The sequence below is a fragment of the Amblyomma mixtum genome, chromosome 8 (assembly GCF_055824585.1).
Source record: "Amblyomma mixtum isolate Tamu chromosome 8, ASM5582458v1, whole genome shotgun sequence".
In the NCBI taxonomy this organism is placed as follows: domain Eukaryota; kingdom Metazoa; phylum Arthropoda; class Arachnida; order Ixodida; family Ixodidae; genus Amblyomma; species Amblyomma mixtum.
The window spans coordinates 35,111,983-35,122,468 of record NC_143019.1 but is presented as its reverse complement, the minus strand read 5'-3'; the positions used below and the strand labels follow the sequence as shown (position 1 = coordinate 35,122,468).

General features: G+C 44.4%; 2 protein-coding genes across 2 annotated transcripts in view; both read left to right on the top strand.

Annotated features, from left to right (window-relative positions):
• The window catches only part of LOC149332054 (sulfotransferase ssu-1-like), a 62,198-nt gene that overhangs the window by 23,844 nt on the left and 27,868 nt on the right, over nucleotides 1-10,486 (top strand). The window lies entirely within an intron of this gene.
• Nucleotides 1-10,486, top strand: part of LOC149332055 (sulfotransferase ssu-1-like) — a 37,289-nt gene that overhangs the window by 23,809 nt on the left and 2,994 nt on the right. The window lies entirely within an intron of this gene.

Below are 10,486 nucleotides of genomic sequence, written 5' to 3'. Positions count from 1 at the left end.
GCCAACAAGGCTCCAATGTCTGATCTAGAAAAGGCTATCTCAATGAAAGCACCATCACTATGTGCCATCCGAGCCTGGCGTCAGCACGCTCGTTTCCCGCTATGCCGCAATGACTCGGTATCCATTGAAACTTTATAATATGGCCGCGGTGGAAAGCTTCGGCTAACAAAACCACAATTTGTTGAACCAGCTGCTCGCATGCCCTTGGTTTTATATAATTTTGTACGACCTGCAATGCCGATCTCGAGTCGCAGAATATAGTCCATTGCTGCGCTGGCTGGTGACCAATATAAAGGACGGCTTCTCGTATGGCTGCCAATTCGGTTGCCGTAGAGGACGTTTTGTGCATGAGCCTGAAACGGTGACATGAGGCATTTCCTGGCACTATCACCGCTGCAGCTGAAGAAGTGGTCGTCACGGATCCGTCCACGAAAACATGCTGGGTGTTAGTATACATAGATGTAATGTATGACAGCGCCAGCTGTTTCAGTCCGACTGTTGGAATGTGCGTCTTCTTTATTATCCCTGGGATTGTTGTCCGTATAGATGGTTTTGGTACTGCCCAAAGTGGCACCTCCGCAATCTGGTGTGGCGCGTAGTTCGAAGGCACCGCATTGCGCTGCATCCAAAGGGCTCTGGAAAAGGCTGCATCTGGACGCGCCGCACTAATGTTGGTCAGGGGGTGATGGCGATGCCTGGTCAGATGCCGCAAATGCACACGAAGTGGCTCCTGTTGAAAATAAATTCGTGCTGGGCAGGCGCGGGCCTCATAAAATGTGTCCCATGTAGAAGTTTTACATGGCAAACCCAAGCATACTCTTAAAGCACGAGCCTGCGCGCTTTCAAGCACATGCAGGCCTGATAGTCTGACTCCCGAGAGAACGGGTGCACTGTATCTGAGAAGACCGACTACCAGCGCTTGGTACACGTGTAGTAAAGATCGCTCAGAGGGACCCCAACATTTTCCTGCCATACACCGCACAATGCTTGCAAAGCTGTCGAGCTTTTTCTTGAGCACAGTCATCCTAGAGAAATTGCAATGAAGTACGTACTTAAATCCTGCCAAATTCAGCTATATTGCTACAAAGAAGAGGAAAAAGATGGCAGTGGCGCGGGACGGAGCGCTCGAGCTGGGCCCGCAGCCATTAAATTATATTTCATCTGTCATCACGTCATCCTGTTCCTTGGCTTGCCACCTAGTATCATGTGGTGTGAAGTGCTGGGTCATCATCACCACTCTGGCCGCAGGAGCACCGCCGCCTTCTGCTCGGCTTCATCGTCGGCCGAGGGTAACTGGTCTACGTCGCCCGGCTGAACCACAGCCCGACTTGACCAGAACCAACCAGCCGCTTTTCCCCACCCGTCCCCTGCCCCGACTTCAAGACAAGATCAGCACCAGATGCGCCATGACCCGGCGACTACAAGAACCAAGATGGCACTCCTGCCCAAGCTTTTCAGAGAGTCCATAAACCTTTACCTTTGGCTCTGGGTGACCGACCGCTGGATCTGAAGCTCTGGGGGCAACCGTTCGTCTGATCATCTCATTCATCTTGTTGGCAAGCCTTTCATCTTCTGCCCTCTCTGGCCATAGTCATCCTCACCTCGCTCTTCTGAATTCAAGCAGTCGATCGGGACGATCGCTTGATGGCAAAGAGTAATGTTACGAAGACGACGAAGAACAGGGCAGTGGCGCGGGACGGAGGGCTCGCACTGGGCACGCAGACATTAAATCATATTCCATCCGTCATCATGTTGTCCCTTTCCTTGGCTTGCCACCTCGTATCAATGCGTTGCCAAATTCGTACGATCCGCATTTCGTCTTCTGCTGTTAAGTGGCTGACTAGAACCACATAGCATGACCACGCCGGAAGAACGCAGGTATTCCCAGAGAGAATAACCCAACAGCTAAGGACTGGGAGGTGGTGCTTTCCAGGTCTAATACTGAAGACCAGTGTTCACTGGCGAGCAGGGCAAGAGCATCGGAAAAGCCAATGGGCTCCTGGAATGAGGACACACCAAACCAGCTGCGATTTCCTCTATGCATTAAACGTTTCTCTCTCTCTCTCTCGTGCGAGTTCAACCTGTCTTCCTCCAAGCATGCTCTGTAATGGCGCACTTTCTCTTTTCTGCACTTTAAGGCGAAAGCCTTTAATGCCTCATCGTTGTCGACAGAAGTTTGTCAGCAGAGGTCTCACGCTTTTCTAGTCAGACCAGAAAAATCTTTGTGCACGATGGGATTCGAACCACCATACTCCCGTTTCGCAGCCGAGCGTGCTAATGGCTACGCTACTTCCTGCCAACGCTTATGTAGTTCTCCTTGCCTAGGACGCTGGAAAGTGTTTGCAGAAATGCGTCGAATGAGACGGATGCCTCCCGAACATCCTCCAGTGTGTCCAGAATTTAAGATTCACAAACAATTGTGTACTTAATTAATATCTTAACCAGGCATCAGGGACACAAGCAGCAAAACCGCGCTTAAGGCTTTCGCCTCACCGCACTTTAGGTCAATAGAGTTCTCCCGTGAATTTTCGTCCGGCATCTCACCGGCATGTTTTACTTCTATGGCCTTATGGTTTTAAAATCAAACAAGCAAGAGTAAAATTAAACCGTGGCTTAATTCTCTTTCGTTTACATGCTCATTTGTTCAGTGGATTCCACGGCATCAGCTCCTTGTGCTTGCCGGAGGTTTGGTAAATGGCTGCTTCTAAACACGCGCCGGTGATCGGATCTTTTAGGTTGCAAAGAACGCCTCCAAAAGTCGGCATGAACGAATACCAGTCGTTTCAGTCTCAATCTTAGTAGCACTCTGACGCCAATAAATGCTGTTTAATAATTCCGCTAAGCAAACTATCATCCTGTTTGCTCCTAGAAAAGAAAGCATTTTAAAGGCAATATTTTTAATGCGAAAGTGTTTGTAGGCTATGTCGCCGGGGTCGTGTCACAAAAGCTTGTCAACAAAACGTGCCCGTAGCAGTTGTGACGTTCTCAGGAGAGGTAGCATTAAACGAGTGGTTGTATTCAAAAGACGATGATGCGAGGATGCTGCACAAAACATATTATGTCGATAGTGTGATTAGTTCATTAATTAGAGCCAGAAACGTCGAAAAAACGTCCAAATAGCGATGAAACGACATAGTGCTTGGACTGGACGGCAAAATAGTGCAAAAATAGGCAAAGGAGTGAAAATAAAGATCGAAATGAATTTAAATGTATTTGATGACTTATAATTGATCAAAAAAGCAGGAAACAGGACACAGAAAAGAAGCAGACAGGACGAGCGTAGACTAACAACTCAGTTAGTTAGGAGTTGTTAGTCTACGCTCGTCCTGTCTGCTGCTTTTCTGTGTCCTGTTTCCTGCGTAGTTTTGTGTCTTCAGTAAACCGACATAGTGCCTGGACTGGACGGCAAGATAGTGCAAAAATAAGCAAAGGAGTGAAAATAAAGATCGAAATGAATTTAAATGTTTTTGATGAGTTATAATTGATCAAAAAAGTTTGGTTTACAGAGCAAATTACTTATTTAATTACCACAAAACTATATGACAGTTGAATAGGCTAGACGGGGATATAGTAAGTGGGCGGGAAAGCAACCACGGCGTGAAATTTGAAAAACCAACACGTTCATTGAGATTAAAGAAAATATAATTAGAGTAAATTAACCGATCTTTATTTAAAGTATAAGATAATTACGATAATTCAGTAATTAAAGCAACAAACCAAAAGAACCGACATAGTGCCTGGACTGGACGGCAAAATAGTGCAAAAATAGGCAAAGGAGTGAAAATAAAGATCGAAATGAATTGAAATGTATTTGATGACTTATAATTCATCAAAAAAGTTTGGTTTACAGAGCTAATTACTTATTTAATTACCACAAAACTATATGACAGTTGAATAGGCTAGACGGGGGTATAGTAAGTGGGCGGAAAAGCAACCACGGCGTCAAATTTGAAAAACCAAAACGGTTCATTCAGATTAAAGAAAATATAATTAGAGTAAATTAACCAATCTTTATTTAAAGTATACGATAATTACGCTAATTCAGTAGTTAAACCAACAAACCAAAAGAAAATGATAAAGGAAGGCAAGAGAGGAAACGAGTGCCGAGGAGGCGTGAAATGATTTCCCATTTCATCTCGCCGCATTGATGTCTAATGTTTTTGCGCTGTGTAAGCCGCAACAGAAGCTGTTCTTGAAAGTCAATATCAGACTACAAAAACACAGTGGAACAAATATACTTACCGGGTGACTGCACTCAAGTCCGACTTGGGCTCGAAATTTTTTTAAAATGGCGCGCGCGCTTTTGCTTGAGCCCTGGAATACCCGTGAGCGCTACAAAGCAGTTATAACGGGACTGATTTATCCCGGAAAAGAAACCCGTATGACAATATGACAATTTCCTGTTGTTATTTCCTCTAACTCCGTTAAAATGAACATCGAAATCTCTTGTTTATTTCGAAGAATATATAGATACGAGTACAACTAAGAAGGCTTCCTGGGAGTGATGAACGGAAATTGAACCTCTAGAGGTGCCATTTTATCCAGGCCGAATTTCAAAAAAAGCATTTTTTATGAGGCACTTACCGCTCGAAGGACGCTGATCAGGGCTTGGCAACCAGTGTTGCCAATTTAGCGGTTTTCCGGTTAAATTTAGCGAGTTTTTATACTTTTTAGTGGTCGAAATTTTTGTATTGCGGGAGGCGGAATTTTTAGCGGTTTTTAAGCCTAGATTTCTGTTTTTAAGCATGAAATGCTTTTAGCTCCCGTTGTCGGCAATGTGGTGACGTCACGCCGAGACCCATCATCCGGGCACTGAAATCCACTCATCCGGGCTCTGAAACGAGAACATCTGGGCACCGTACGAGACTGATCGAGATTCAACGAGACTCTCTAAGCCCTCCTACGGGACCGGCATACAAGCGCCGGTTGCTCTCCAAACGAGTCACAAAAAATAACTGCTGCCAGTGTCTTCTCAATGTTTATCAAGATATCAGTCGAGCTGTGCATTTGATAATGCACGGAATTATAATCTCCGATTTCTAATAACGCGTGCAAAAAGCACATACATGCCACAATACACTTCTTTGTCATACGTGATCTGTAAGGAGCTTTGAGAGAAGGCCGCTTAGAGAAAGAAGGGAGCTCCAGGGCGTGCTTTCGCGCGCTCCCCAAGGATGGCGCTGCGGTCCTACACTCACGCATGTAAAAGACCGGCCGCAGGGCCTTCATGCCCTTTCCCCCTCTGGCAGGCAGATGTATACACGCTCGCGGCCGAGTATTCGAACCCGCTGCATATACATTCTTGTCAGGCCTGCGACTCGTCGTGTCCGCGTACGCTTCTGCATCGTCCTGGATTTCACTGCCGCCACCGTCACAGCTGCTTAAGCCGAGCAATGGAGCCTGTATTAGACCCGTAAATATTTCATGCTTACTCTACTCTCGGTTACGGGAGAGGCGCAATTTTTTTTGCGGTTTTTGGCAGCTATATGACTTTTATTTCTGGATTTAAAACATTTCTTAAAATTCTACTCTCTTCTGCGAGAAAACCATAGAGAAAACGTCACCATGTCGCTGTGAAGGCATGAGGTCGCTGAGATGGCTACAATGGCGAACATCGGAACACGCATTGAATTGATTTCTGCGGCACTTTTGAACGTAATCCTCGAAACTTCCGGGTGAAATGGGACCTGTGAAGAATGTACAGCTGAACATTACCAAATGTAAACAGAGGGACAGGCTGTCAACAGAGATGACGAATGCCATATTGACTATTCGTGCCGGATTCCGGAGGCAGGGTAAATGCTGCTCAAACTATGAACTCCCACCAAATGTAGTTCAATCGATCGGCGTACGCTGGCAGCAGCGCTGGAAGCCCACCTGGACCTGGTACTAGCGGTACGAGAGGACTGTCGCTTACAGACGAAGCAGACATTTTCTGGGATTGGGCCTGCAGTCAGTCAGCAGTCAGCAGTAGTCAGTACTTTACATTTTTAAAACTTTTTTAAAGGTACTTTTTCGAACTTTAACGCAAAGTACGCAGTCTCTAGTCGATAAAAAATTGTATAGTCGGCGCTCTTTAGTCGGGAAAGAAAAATTGCTTTCTTTTCTTTTTATATTATTACTTATATTTGTTTACAGACTGAATAAAATGTACAAAATGTACTTTTTGGCACAAAAAATACACTTGGCGGTTTTTGTAGGGTTTGGGGAGTTCTTGTCGCGGGTTTTTATTTTTGAGTTGGCAACACTGTTGGCAACTCATGTACACAACGTCTGCGAATGTTGGAAATTTTCGAAAGCCTATAGAAAGTCCTCTTTTTTGATTCGCTGAGCCAATCGAAAGGTTCAGATTCTAAATCATGGGAAATAAATTGAATATCCTCTAAAACCCTGGAATTGGTGTCGAATAATTGCCACCAAGTTCCAATAAGGTTCATCGTAGTTTTATTCGACACATTTTTCAAAAACAAGGTGCTCTCTGAGGCGACACAGCATGAAAGTGGCATAACGCCGTGACTCGGTTTATTCATGTGGTGGCACTTATAATGGTGATACACACAGCGTTGAAAATCGCGCGAAGAGACAGGTTTCAGCCAGGTTGAACAAATCCTGCCTTCATGGCCGGTATTGTAGAACACGACACAAAACCTCATCGATCTCATTAACTGAGATTGGGGGATAGTAGTCTCGCTGCCGACTGCAGTGTGAAAACCTAATTTTCCTCTGCGCCTAACATAATGATACTTGATGTACTGACTTCGTGTTACGTATCTCCTAGCGAATAGCTGTCTTGCGTCTCTCGAGCTTGCAGCTTTAATCAAATGACTTATAGCAGCTTGGTTCCACTGCTAGTGCTTCCATGTTTACTAGAATATTCATTTCGTACGAAAATTTGCTAAAATGGCGACTAGTCACACAAATATTCGATTCTTTTTTCTTCGGTTTTTAACAAGACTATCTCTATTCTATTCAATAGTAAAGTTAGGCTATCCTTACTCGTTTCCGTTTGCAAAAAATTATTGCTCGCCACTCTTAATCATGGCTTTGGATGACCAGTGGCTTTGGATGACAGTTACAGCACACCGGAATATGCAAACGTGAACAAGCAAAGGTGCTTGTTCACGAAACGTAACGCATGATGAATGGAAAGTGGGGTCGCTGGGCATGATTTACGCACAAAATGAGGCGAAGTCAACTTCACAGAAAACATAACTTCTGTAAAGGACTTTACATGGTGTATACAGGACATGGGGGCATGTTTCGAACATCAGTGTCCTGTGCGCTTACGCCTTCATCATATTTCCCTTTAGCTTTCCGCTCAAGAGCAGCCGCTAAGGATTCGGATGAATCGAATTTACTAACTCGTTCACAACTGCTATATGGTTCTGCAATGTGGACACCCCATTGGCAACTCTGAATGCTTAAAACATGCCTGTCATGCTTAAACCATCTACGATTGGAAATAATGTTACAGTCTTAGGTAGATTTCAGCCTGCACGCCATCATGAGACGCCTGACAAATGACGCGAGAGACAGTCTATTTCCAACCGCTATTGCCAGCTCTGTTTAATGTGGTACTGCTTTGACATGTGGAGAGGGGCTGTTTCCTTGCATTCCTTCTCTTCGGCTGCAAATTCATACACAGTACCGCCCCTTTCCGCATCGTGAACCAAATCTGATAGAATGGAAAATGGTATGATTCCTAGGCATCTTTTTAAAATGCACAGAGCAAAATCGGAGTAATGGCCGCCAATCTTAGTGTACCGTGTGAGTCGTCGACGTATCCAACTCATTATTCTGACTTATTTGTCCTATTTGTGCCTGCGAACGTCACGAAGCACTTTTCGCAATTGCTCCCAAAGCATCTGAACAAGAAATACTTTCTAATAAAACAAATTAGTGAAACACTCTGCCTTACAGAGCCTATCCACACAGATGGCGGGCGATGACAACACAGAAAGAAGTTCTACAAGAATCCACTCATGAAAAAGAATTCCTGGCTCCACTAAACGAAATATGAACATAATTTCAAAAACGATTTTTTAATTTTTTTTTATTACAACACTCCAAGGCCCTAGAGCGTTATAGAGGGGGTGGGTGAAAAAAATTTTGAGGAGGCACTTCGGTGATCTAAAGTGCGATGAGGTGAAAGCGTTTCCCGCAACGCTCTCCAGTGTCCTTACCCTAGACAAAGTGAACTGCATATGCGTGGCAGGAAGCCGGCGTAGCATGTAGGTGGGTGGCGCCATCTGTTATAAACACCAGAAATCACGAAATCACAAACGCTTGTGTAATGGACGGATGGACGGACGGACAAAGTCGTGGCCGCGAGTATGAGCCATTAAAGGCTTTCGCCTTAACAAGAAAGTAAAGTACTGGCAGAAGGCAGAAATCATGATGCAGAGGCTTGTTCGATGACATACTTGGTGATAAGTGGCTTGAAGGATGACGCGTCTTCAATGGAGGCGATATGAGGTGGAAGGTGGTTTCATACAGCGCTAGTCTTCGCTAAGAAAGAATTAAAAAAAAACATTCGTTTTACTAGTAGGGATGACAACTTTATGCGGATAACCAACATTTGATGATACGTATCACTGATGGTCTAGAAGAAAAAAAAATCCTCTTTTAGTGTCTCATCATGAAAGAAAATGCTCTGGGAAAGATTTAGGCGTCAATTATTTATACGAACAGGGATATTAGTCAGACCAAATTTAGAATTAAATAAAAAATACACTAGCCATGCGATAATAATTGGAACGGATGAAGCGAGCTGACCGATTCTGAACAGATCTTATAGCATTGATTAAAGTGAGTTGTGCGGGGTCCGATATTGAAGATGCGTATTCCAACTTTGGCCGTATTAGTGTTTCGTATAAAAGTAACTTCAAATGGGATGGAGCCTGAGAGAAGTTTCTGCCTGTTTAAGCAAGGGCACGGTTTGCATTGCTATTGACATATATTATGTGCATGCGCCAGGGTAAGTTGTAAGGGATGTAAACATCCAGATATTTATAAGATAAAACGTTCTCTAATGAAACTTTATTGATCTTGTAATTGAACGTTTTGAACGAGTTAGATTGGAGTGAGATCGAGAGGATTTTGAATTTTGATTTATTGCGAACCATACACCATCGCTGACACCAAATTAAGGCGCTATCAATATCGGACTGAAGGAAGGAACTATTGTTTACGTTATGCATTGCACAAAAAAGAACACAGTGATCAGCAAAAAGCTTAAGGAAAGAGTTAATGCCAATCGGAAGGTCACTAATATATATCAAAAAGCGTAAAGGACCCAAAGAAGAGCCTTGGGGAACGCCAGACGTTACAGGTTTATACGGACCCAAAGCATTTGAAAGGCAGTAGGAACAATGACGAAGGGAAAAGTTTGTCCATGGAAGGGAAAATAGCGCAATAGCACTGGAGAAAAATGAATGTTCTAGAGAACAGTGAATTAGAACCAACTCTTGTTAAATGGTGCATAAAACTGCCCACACATCGCAGATTTTAGCCTTTTGCTTTCGCCGAAGAAAACAGAATGTCCTGTTGGCCTCATCACCTACAGTCGGGGATGAAACTCTCTGGAACTCGTGCTCACTAAACGAAGCCTATGGATCTGTTATTGGCCGCCGGCTGGAGATTATGTTGTGGAGATGAAAGAAGAGAAATTTAAGGGCCACTTCCACAAGTGTGGTGTCAGGCCACCGGCTAGTAATAGAGCGATCAAGTTCGTATACGCGACACGTGGTCTAGAGACTTTTGTCCTCGACTCTACATTAGGTTGACTTCGGTAACAGCCTCGTTCAAGAAGCATTCGCCGGCACTTCATGAGGACGCACTAAAGGCCACCACACTCGGACTAGGTCACGGCGGTAAGTATACAGAGCGCATGGCAATGTCACTTAGACAAGAGGCGTGTATGCACAAAAGAACAGTATTTGGAGCTGCAGCTTGTATAATTAACTACAACTTCCATTGTACTGTTGCCTTTCAGTTCTGGTTACATATATGCGTAAAGAGGAGGTTGGGACGGGGACAGGAGGGGAACACTGGAAACCGACCTCACCCCTTCTCCTTTAGAATATATCCACCAACTGTTTCTGCATTATTAGTACCTCGTTTTCTGGCTTTCCCCAGCTGTACGATGGTCGATAAGAGATATTAAAACTGTCATTCATCTGCGACAAATGGACAGCACAGACTGCATTGCATTCATACTGGTAGTCGGGACTGGCAAATGCAGGAGGGACTTGTCCTTTTGATCGGCGAAATCTGAGCAAGCGACTTCAAAGGTTTGGCGCACACGGTACGTTGATGACCGTTCTCTAAGCTATATCTATATTTTTTGCAGCAGCAATTTGGCCTGTTAGTATAGCGTTCGTTTGTACTCAAGAGATGAATAGTACTGGAGTCATCGCACGAAATTCCTCCCAAATGGTCCTAAATTCTATCTTTTGGGCCACACTCACTACTCCCTGGATTAATG